Here is an 11,866-nt window from a genome sequence, read left to right on the forward strand (position 1 = left end):
ACTCGACAATGGTAGTGTTATTCCAAAGAAAAGAAAGCACGTTTCGTTCATGATGGCTAAAGGAATTTGGTCATGCTTCTGTTGCTGCTGTGGCGAATAACTTTGCATGTTACAACAATAGATAGGACCAGTACTTAAAATAACATAGCCATTAGCCTCGATGTGCAATGTATGTGATATTTTGTGTTCAAGTCGCATACTATTAGTTTGTGTTTAGTAGACGTACTTGCTCTCCTAGGTTTATTAATTAGTACGCGCAAGCATGTTTCCTATTTATAATGATGTTAGGATCAGGAGAAAAGTGCTAATATTGTGTTTTAGCGTTTGCAGTTGGAAGGTTTCTTGTATTGATGACGATGGTTTTATTGAATAACGTTTGCAATTATAATTTTCTGTTGCTTCAGAGACTTAGTTGCTGGTTGACTTCTAATGGACAAGGGCGAAGATAATAAATATTTATAATAAGCTAAGAATCGCTAAAAACATGTTCACTCTGTATACGTGGAAACGATTTTTTAAAGGAACAATGTTAGTTGCTGCATGCAGCATAAATCAAGCTAGCTACAGGGAGCTTGGTCCATGACCAACTCATAAAATATTGCCCATCAGTAAACTAGCGGTTAAAGATATTTTTTCATAATTTAAAGTAACTTATAAAAGTATAAAAGAGTTTAACTTATACGAATATTGTAAAAACAAAAGTTACTCCTATATTATTTGGTCAGCCAAAGATACCTATAAGTATTTTTCATAAAAAGGTGAAATCCATAATTTTGAAAATAAGACAATTTACTAGCTATAATATGTCAATGTGACTTGATTACGTAAAACTTTATTTACATTGTGGATGTATATTTAAGTTAAACTCAAATTAGACAGATAATTCAGTGATAAGAACTAATTAAGAGTCAAAAAAATTTAAAGATAAACATCCGTCCAAAAGCAAATTAAAGAGTCATTTTCTCTATTTAGTGGAAAACATTCATCTGCAAAAAATAATTTTCACAATTTAAAGTAACTTATTGGAGTATAAAGAGTTTAAATTAATATACATCAACATTGTAAAACTAAAAATTACTATGTTATTTGGTCACGCAAAAAAAAAAAAAAATCATAAAAAGTGGGATTTATAATTTTAAAAATAAGATAAGTTACTGTAATGGTAAATCTGACTTGATTGTGTAAACATTTTATTAACATTGTTGACGTATATGTAAGTTAAACTCAATTTTTTGTTTTAATAAGATTTAGTGTAAAGATACTACTCCTATTTGTAAATTTTAACTTGTGATAGTATGTTATCATTTTCACTATATTACCATTGCTTATTTAGATATTTACATGTAATAATCTAAAAAGTGGTCCTAAAAGTGTACAAGATTTTAGTAAATATCATAATGGAAATTTTATGAGTAATTAACTTGTTATAATATATTATGTCCCTTGCAATTTATTCTAAGAAACCAATCAATACTACCATTACACAGAGAATTGTCTGACTATTACCATTTGAACAATTTAATTGTGTAAATACTTTTTACCCAATCTTACGTAGAAATTCAACTTAAAAAAATATTTTCCGTTATATCAAATGCATTTTCTCCTTTTTTTCTAGTTTGTTTCATCACAATTTCCGGTATGGGTCTTTGTTAGAACTGTCAATATGGGCTTGGCCCGCGAGGCCTGCCCAACCCAATCATTTATTTAAGTAAGGTTGGGCTAAGATTCACTTTGGCAGATAGAAAAAAAGGCTCAAAAGCCCAAATTTTCTGAAATTAAATTAGCACATGTACCGGCCTCAAAGGTTGGTACTTCGAGCGCCGTAAAAGAATAATAAATAAATAAATTTTTAAAAAATGTATAAGTAAAGTAAACAAAAAGATAAAAAGTAATGAGAAAAAAGAATGTACTTACTACTAAGTAGTAATTAGAAACTGGAGTAATTCTTTTTAGTCTTAGAATTTATATAATGTTTAATTTTTTTTTAACGTGATCTGAACTAGTGATTAAAAATAATAATTTATATTTATTCTCTTGATATGAATTTTGCAAGAATGGTCATAGAAGATTCTATTTCATATTGCAAAAGTTTCGTTCAAATTGTACCAAAAATCACTTAGAAAATGTTATTTCGGAAGATGAAAAAAGCTTAAAGGTTGGCTCGTCTGTAAATATCGCTTTGGGTTGGGTTGAAATTTTACCATTTTGTATGCCCTTCAATTAAAAGAGATTGGCCGTCTGCTTCATTTAATTTTTCTTATTTTTTGAGTTAGGTGGCCAGTAGTACCCATTTTGACACCTCTAGTCTTTGTGATTCCTTCCTAAGCTGGCTTCTAAGGTGCTTCGTCTTCCCTTTCCTTCACCCGTACCCCTTTTTGATTTTCTCTTTTTTTTGCTTGACAACTTCTCAAGAATTGGATTCCATCAAATTTAATTCTATGAAAAAAGGTTTAACTGAATGGACCATATGCATGTCTTTTCTACTGAAGTTATTGTATTCTTAGCTCATTGTGCTTATGTGATCAATAGAAACGTAATCATTATTGCCATCAGAGAAAAAAAAAAAAGTCAATGTTAAATAAAATGTCATGTCATATATTTTGTTGGCCTAAAATTAATAGGGCGACTTTTCATTAATCTTATATCCCATAAAATATGGAACATGATGTCTAGGGAAAATGGGTCATGGTGGGCAGGGGCGGATCTACTGATGAGGTATGGAGTGTCACGCCACCCTCAAGCTTCGGTGGAAACTCTATATATGTATGTATTTTTATATAAGAAATAGTCTAACTAATTAAAGTGCCACCCAGAGTAACTAAAGTGTCCGCAGTGCCAGTGACAGAGGGCTCTTACACTCCTTCCATTTTCCCAGGGTTCGAATCTCCCTGATGAGCATTATTTTATAAATTTCATAACAATTTTGTCTCTACACAAATACACCTACGGGCTACAACACATACTAGTTGACACTCTATGTTCATGTTGACATTGTATTTGTTTAATCAAGTATAAAATAATATAGTAGAAATTTTCTTTACCATATTTTCTTAGAATAAAATAATAGAAAGTTAGGAAGTTTCTTTTTTGGATATTCTCTCGTCTCTCTCCAAGTAAACCAAAAGTTCCTTCCCAAACAAAAATTGACGTCCGCCACCTTCCCATGCTCCCGGCTCTGATGCCTCTGCTTATTCCCTTCATCAAGTATATATTTTTGCTTTGCTTCTGCTATATTTAATTGGATCTCGGTGTTCTCGCTAAGTTTTGCTATCATTATTTTGATTTTTCTTTTATGTGTTGTTTAAGCTGTTACATAGAGCGTAATGTATTTACAAATGTAAGTAATGATGTCCTTAAATTGAACTGAGTTAATTCAAAATGGATCGAGCCAACTGAACGTAGACCTTAATTCAATCTTATGAACTAGTGGTAAAGTTTGCATTAACAATAGTGCACTACTAAGAACACGTCTTTTTCCGAGGGACAAAATTGACGGATAGTAATTTATCGAAAATTATCATCTCAGAGAAATATCGATGAACTCCCTTGAATTTTTTTGATAGCCTCCATTGGGAATTCAATTAAAAACAAGACGATATTAGAAAAAAATTATACCTTTTTGCGCATTTTTGACCAAAATTAACCTACAAATGCTATTTTCATTAAGAAAAATTAAAAAAACAAAACAATTTCTTTGGTTTTATATAGTGTCCGTTAGTTATCTTAACCAAATAGTAGACCGACAACGTCCGTTAATATTTATTTCTCGAAAAAATAAGATTTTAGTAATGGTGGCCCCCGTAGTCATCAAATCCTGGATCCGCCTCTGATGGTGGGGCTCTGATTACTTTGATTAGTATAGACACAAGAATAATCTCATGATTGCAGGAGAGTGGAATGCATAATATAATCCTTTTATTAATGAGAATGATTTAAAAGATGAACACTGCCAAAATAAATAAATAATAAGACTTGTAGAAATTTGTAGCTGGACTCCGTAACTAAGTGGCGGGGCCGTTAGTTGCTCAGTGAAGAAGGATTAATATAATCAAATTGAACCCACCAAAGGATATTATAGTCCAGCGGATGGGGTTGCTCCTCCCTTAATCAGAAGTTTCGGGTTCGAGTCCTGAAAAAATTCTTAGTAGGGACCGCTTTCCCCTTAATAGGGCTCTACGCAAAGACGAATCCGGATATAGTCGGTGATACACAATTAGATGATTTGGATGCCACATCAGTGCCAACTAGATCAACGTCACACAAATTGGTTGAAAATGAATTTTGGCGGGAAAGTTAGTTAGCTTTCAAAATTCAGTTAATTCATTTTATGCATTTTTTCAATTCTGTCATTTTCTTTAGCTAGATTGATTCTACAAATATAAATAGGGAAATTGTAATAGAATTCACAACTTTTGACATATTGATGCACTGATTTCCTCCTTCCTGATTCTATCTTCTCTCAACTCTCTCTTTCTCCTTCTTTTCTCAAACCTTCTTCTCAATCTTCTTCTATTCTTCTGCGAATTTACGTGATACCGCTTAATTGGTATCGACCGTGGTATCGAGCCACCGTTCCTACATCGATTATGGGTCCGTGGAAGGTAGTCGAGGCGCCAGAGAATCCTTTCGCAATTGCACAAGAGCAGTTTGAAGATCTAGCTGCTCAAAGAACTGAGATTAAAACAGCTATGGATCAGAAGCATCAGGAAATGCGTGAGGAGATGGATCGCAGACAAGCTGAGCTACTCCTAGTTGTCAATGCATTGAAGAGCTCCATTGATGGAATTCATCTCCATCAGAGATCAAAGGAATCGGTTTCTTCTTCAACTTCCAAGAAGGCCAATCCCTTGCATGGTGCGGGTATATTAGGATCTAATCCCTATTCTAATGGTAACAATCGCAATCATAATTTGTTATTCCTTTGATTGAATGGAGAGAATTTAAAAACATGGCTGTATAGACTAGAGCAGTACTTTTCTGTGGATGACACACCTGTTAATAATAGAATTAGGTTGGTAGCTATGAATGCGAGGATGACAGCTCAGCGTGGCATCAGTCTTATCTGAAATGTAGGGAAACGACTGTGTTACCTAGTTGGGATGAGTATTTGCTAGCACTAACTGAAACATTTAGGGCTGATTATGCTAATCCAATGATGGAACCGAAGCAACTGAGACAAACAAGAACAGTAAGAGAATTTCAATTTGCATTTGACAGGTTACTATCACAATGTAATCTATCTAATGAACAAGCTATTTCATGTTTCCTGGGAGGACTAAAAGAAGAGTTGATTGGCCCTATTTTGATGCATGAGCCTCAAACTCTTTCTAAGGTATACAGGTTAGCTAGATTAGTCAAGGACTATGAATGCTAATGCTAGAAATCAGAAACTGACTGGTATGTCTAGCAATGTTGTGAAGAGAGATAATTCAGGCCCTAGAAATGTTGCTTCCAATTGCCGCTAATATCACAGTTACGTCAACTTCCACGTTGCTAATACTTATAGCAACCTTAAGCCTAGAAGGACCATATCACCAGCTGAGATGCAAGCCAAGAGGCTCAAGGCTTGTGTTTAAGTGTGATGATAAATACACACTGACAAAGTGTAATTTGCCAAAGCAACTATTTGTGTTAGAAATGGAGGAAGGTGAACCAGACAAGGGTATAGAGGTGTTAGAGCAAATTGAAGAGGATGGGGAAAAGGATAATTGGTCAAATACAAAAGTAAACACTCCCCTGATCTCTTTTTGTGCACTAACTGGGTTGCAAGGAGCTCAAACCATCCATGTAGTTGGTTATCATGAGAAGAGGCCTATCCAGCTTTTGTTAGATGAAGGAAGTACTCACAATTTCATAGATGTTAATGTTGTGAAGAAGCTGGATTGTACTATTATTCCCACACCTCCAAGTAATGTCAGCTTGGGTAACAGTTCAGTAGAAGCAACTTCTGGCTTAGTCAAGTACTTCAAGTGGATGATGAATGGCACCACATACTGCCTTGATCTAATAGTATTCCCTATAGGGAAATATGATGTGGTTTTGGGTGTATTATGGATGAAAAGTTTAGGCCCTATCACTATAGATTACACTAAACTGACTATGTCATTTGATTATCGTTGTAAAACATCAAAATCTTTGGGGAGTCAATGAGGAATGCAAGTTGACTAGTCCTAAATCTGTGAACAAGAAACAAGGACTTGATGTTCAGTTCTTTATGCTGCAGCTACTCCCTAGGGAAGTCAAAGCTGAAGTACATCATCACATTAACTCCTTACATCTACCACATGTCACTGAGACACCTGTAGTTTTGAGTGCACTCCTTCACCAGTACCAACAGATCTTTGCAGAACCAACCACACTTCCTCCTCAGAGGGGAGTCTTTGACCACAGAATTCCCTTTTAACCAGGAGCTCAACAGCGTCAACCTAAGACCCTATAGGTATCCTTCTATGAAGAAAGACATCATAGAGAAGTTGGTGCAAGATATGTTAAATTAAGGGGTTATTCAACAGGCTTGATCCCTTCTCTTCTCCTGTGGTATTAGTGGGCAAAAAAGATAGAAGCTGGAAGTTATGTGTGGATTATAGGGGACTGAATAGTTGCACCACTAAGGATAAGTTTCCTATACCAATTATTGATGATTTACTTGATGAATTATCTAGTGCATCAATCTTTTCTAAGGTAGACTTAAGATCGGGGTACCATCAAATCAGGTAATGTGAGTGAGGACATTGAAAATCGCATTTAAGACTCATATTGGCCATTATGAGTTCTTAGTCATGCTTTTGGCTTTACTAATACACCATCCACTTTTCAAATGTTTGATGAATCATGTATTTCGGCGGTGATCTAAGGAAATTTGTTCTTGTCTTCTTTGATGATATTCTCATTTATAGTGTGAACCTCCAAGATCATGTTATCCATCTGCAGGTGGTGTTTGATCTCATGGTGCAACATCAACTACTAGCTAAGTATTCTAAGTATGTTTTTGGGGTTCCTAAGGTTGAGTACTTGGGCCATTTTATATCTGCTGAAGGTGTTGCTACTGATCCTAAGAAGATAGTAGCAGTACAAGAATGGCCAGTTCCAAAAACTCTCAAACAACTAAGAGGGTTCCTTGGACTAACTTGATATTATAGGAAATTTATTCAAGGCTATGGGTGCATAAGCAGGCCCTTAACAGATCTACATGGTCTGAAGCTGCTGTACAAGCTTTCTCTGATCTCAAGGTTGCTCTCACAACTGCACCAGTATTGGCTCTACCTAACTACTCACTACCTTTTGTAGTTGAGGCGACGAGAGTCGAAATGGCATTGGCAATCCGATCCAAGTTGGTCATCCAATTGCCTACATTAGTAAAGGGTTGGTCAAGCCACATGCGCATTTTCTCTGCCTATGAGAAGGAACTCTTAGCCTTGGTTTTTGCTGTTACTAAGTGATCTCACTATTTCTTTGGGGCAACACTTTATTGTTAAGGCGATCAAAAGGCCTTAAAATACTTGTTAGAAAAAAACTCCACACCGATTCTCGGATCGGTGGTTGTGCCGGAGTTACTTCCATTTTATTTTGAAATTCAGTACAAGAAAGGCAAAGAAAATGTAGCTGCTGATTCTCTTTCAAGAATGCAAGGTGCTGAGTTGATGTCTATGTTGGTTTCATCTGTGCAGACTGATTTATGGGATAAGATCAGACTGGAATGGACTGCTGATCCTGAATTAGTTGCACTCATTGCTTCTCTTCAAACTACTCTACAAAAGCACTTCACTTGGCTTAATGATCAGCTCAGAAGGAAGGGAAAGTTAGTTATTAGTAATGATAAAGACCTCCGGACCAAGATTATTACTCTATGGCATTCCACACCATCTAGTGGCCACTCTGGTATTGATGCAACTACTAGAAAGCTACTCACTTATTTTTATTGGAAGGGGATTAGAGGTGATATTATTGACTTTATTCACAAATGCAACAACTGTCAGAGAAACAAGTATGACACCTCTGCATATGCTGGTCTTTTACAACCCCTACCTGTACCGTTTTACCTTGTCTCGACATTTGTATGGACTTTGTAAGGTCTTCCAAATCCAAAGGCAAATCAAAGGTACCTTGGGTGGTAGTTGATAGGCTCACAAAGGTTGGTCATTTTATTGCCTTGTCACATCCCTACACCGCACAATCGTTGGTGCCTATTTTCTTGACAACATTTTCCAAACTTCATGGTTTCTACCACCGTGCAAGTGACGGATCCCGTATTCGTCGGTCTGCCTTTTGGAAGAGCTTCCTCGGCTGCTCGGGGTGTCGCCTTACATGCCTTACTTCTTACCATCCTCGAACGGTGGGGAACCGAGGTCCCTAAATTGTGTAGACTGATCTTAGGTACTTTTGTGCCGGCTCTCCTGCGGATGGGTTCGGTTCTTTTCTTTTGCCGGAATGGTGGTACAGTCCCAATCCACATTCGGCCACTCAAACATCCACACTGAGTTACTCTATGGTTACCCTCCTCTTATTCATTTGCCCTACTTGGCTGGTGATGCTGATGATGGCCTTATTGATGACATGCACCTTCTTAGAGAGTTCAAACTTGATCTAGCTAAATACCATCTCAGCAGAGCTCAGCAGAGAATGAGGGATCAGGCTAATGCTCATAGAACTGATAAACAGTTTCAGGTGGGAGATTGGGTGTTTGTTAAACTGCAACCATACAGGCAATCCTCCCTCTCTCAATGCCCTTACAACAAACTCTCTTCTAGATACTTTGTCCCTTACCCTATTGCTGAAAGGATTCGGGCCGTAGCTTATAAGTTGCTTTACTTCCCCACCGAGGTCTTATCCACCCACCTTTCATATTTCCCACTTAAATTTTGCTATGAAATTCCCCATGACATTATCCATCCACCAGTGGTTGACCTTGCTAGTTCCCTTTGTCCTACTCCTGAACTGATCTTGGATCGACGATTGGTCAAAAAGGGCAATAGGGCAGTGGCCCAATGCTTAATCAAGTGGTCTGGTCTGGATGCTTCATTTGCAACTTGGGAGTTTGCTTCTGCACTTCGGGTGAGATTTCCCTCATTCACCCTTGAGGACAAGGGTGTTGTTCCGCCGAGAGGGGGGGGGGTGGTATTAATACACAATTAGATAATTTGGATGCCACATCAGCTTGATACACATGGGAAACACATGAAGATGCCACATCAGTGCCAACTAGATCAAAGTCACACGAATTGGATGAAAATGAATTTTGGCGGGAAAGTTAGTTAGCTTTCAAAATTCAGTTAATTCATTTTATGCATTTTTTCAATTCTGTCATTTTCTTTAGCTAGATTGATTCTACAAATATAAATAGGGAAATTGTAATAGAATTCACAACTTTTGACATATTAATGCACTGATTTCCTCCTTCCTGATTCTATCTTCTCTCAACTCTCTCCTTCTCCTTCTTTTCTCAAACCTTCTTCTCAATCTTCTTCTATTCTTCTCTGAATTTCTATGTGATACCAGTTAATTGGTATCAGTCGGCCTCCAATACGAATACCGGGCACCGGGTGGAAACCAAAAATATAATCAAATTGAGTTCGATCACTTACATAGTATTGCAATGTTCTATAGTAATGGAAAAAGGGGCTGTAAAGGATGGTGATGTTGGAACATTATTGCACTCCTATTTTTGTATAGTAGTATCTCAAAGAACATAACCATGAATCTAATAGATTTGAACTTTTTGTGCTTGGGACCAACAGGACTAACCTAACCATGATTAAGGTTTTGAAGAGGAATTTAATGAAACAGATTGCGATTCTTACTCGATGAAGATGACTCACACTGATGAATTTGATAATCATGGATACTTGACAAGAAGAACAGAGGACAAAGAAATTTAAAAAAAAAAAATGATGTGTCAAGATTTGTATTTGTACTCTTCTATGAACAAGAAAAAAGGACTACCACCCTCAAGAAAAATGAAGACAAGCCTTATTTGTACTCTTCTATGATTAATAAGGTCTTACTTATTCTAGCCACAATGTAACATGGAGTTAGCTACGGAATATGTCGGTAATCCCTAGCTAATCTGTCGCTAAATAGCTCCTTGCTAATTAGATTATTTTTATTATCCCTCGCTAATCTGTAGCTAAATGAGATTAGCATGGAATTTTTATTGTTTAGCCACTAAATTTTGTCCGTTGCTAATTTCTTATTTTCTAATAGTAATATAATCAATTAACTGACCTTATTAATTATGAAATCTGATATGAGCGTAGAAATGAAAATCAATTAAACATAAACAAGAAATATATGAGAGAACAGAGAAAATTTTGAGAAAGAAAGGATAGAATCTAGCAAAAGAAGTAACTAATTAAGCTACAAGTATATCAAACTTGTAGCCTACTAATTAACATTCCTTTACATAAATAGAATCCAAAGGGAACGAGAAATTGAACTCACACATTAAAATCCTACTTGAAGTCAAGAGGGTTCAATTGAAGAGACATAAGACAACTGACAACCCAACACTATGTGTAACATGAGCGGAACACGTAGGACATTCTTAGAATGCACATCCTCCGTTACACAAAAGAATGTGTGTGTGTGAGTATACCCACAACAAATTTCGTGCAGTTGAGAATCAAGAAGTTTAAGGTTCAGAAATGAAATTCTATGCGTGGAAATGAGACAAATATTCCTACTATTGTACACACTCAAGACTCTCTTTAGCATCTGGCACCTTACTTTTTGTACTAAACTAATGACTTCGACAATATGTTTTTCCAGGGTTCTATTTAGGGGTGTACAAAGTAAGAGATAAACCGCGCCAAACCGATAAACCGAGTCAAACCGAGAAAAAAACCCGACTAGTGGTTTGGTTTGACTTGGTTTGGTGTTGAAAAAAAAAAAACCCGACCATAATTTTGGTTTGGTTTTAGCTAAAAAAAATCAAACCGAACCAAACCAACCCGACATTACATGTATTCAATTTTTAAAATATTTTATACATTAAAATATTTATTTGTAATGTAATTTATAAATATTTCTTAATTTTTTTCATAGTTTTTCATCTATTATATTATTCAAGCTTGAACTTAGGATTTTGAATGTGAATAAGTTTTATATTCTATGAATGTTAGTAACTCATATAAAGTCCAAACCAAAATCAACTCAACACTAATACTAACAAAAGAATTTCAATTTACCCATAGAAATGACAATAATGTTGGATATCTATTCTTTAGTTTTGCATAATTGGTTTAGAGAGTGAAAATACAGAACTTAAGTTTTTTTTTTTCTTGTCATGTAATTAATACTTATTAGCCGTACTTATTTTAGCATGACTTAGTATTTTTAGATTATGGTCATTTTTGTTATGGCTTATTAATTAGAAATATTTATTTTAACCGATTTTATTATCTTTTGTTGAATATTTAATACAATGTCATCACTCTTCTCACATTTTGTGTTATTTTCTTATGAAACACCTTAATTACATAGTTGTATCTTACTAGGACTAAAGAAATATTTGACATAAAAGTTATATGTTTTGTATCAAGATTATTTCGGAAAAAAAAACCCGAGGTTGAAAAATCCGAATTTTATTGGTTTGGTTTGGTGTATAAATTAAAAACCCGACGCAATTAGTTTGGTTTGGTGTTTAAGAAATCCGAACCAACCCGATCCATGTACACTATTGACTTGCTTCTGAGAATAAAGTCACAAATAAATTTGCGTGCATATACTTGATTGGGACTACTTGGTTCTTGCAATGTATCTTTTATTATATTATTAAAAAAAAAGGCGGGGAAAAAAAGGGGCGAACTTATAAAAAAAAAAATAAACAAAAAAATATTTTTTTTGTGTTTTTTTTGTTGTTGTTTGGTGT

This window comes from Lycium ferocissimum, chromosome 11, assembly GCF_029784015.1.
Source record: "Lycium ferocissimum isolate CSIRO_LF1 chromosome 11, AGI_CSIRO_Lferr_CH_V1, whole genome shotgun sequence".
Lineage (NCBI taxonomy): Eukaryota > Viridiplantae > Streptophyta > Magnoliopsida > Solanales > Solanaceae > Lycium > Lycium ferocissimum.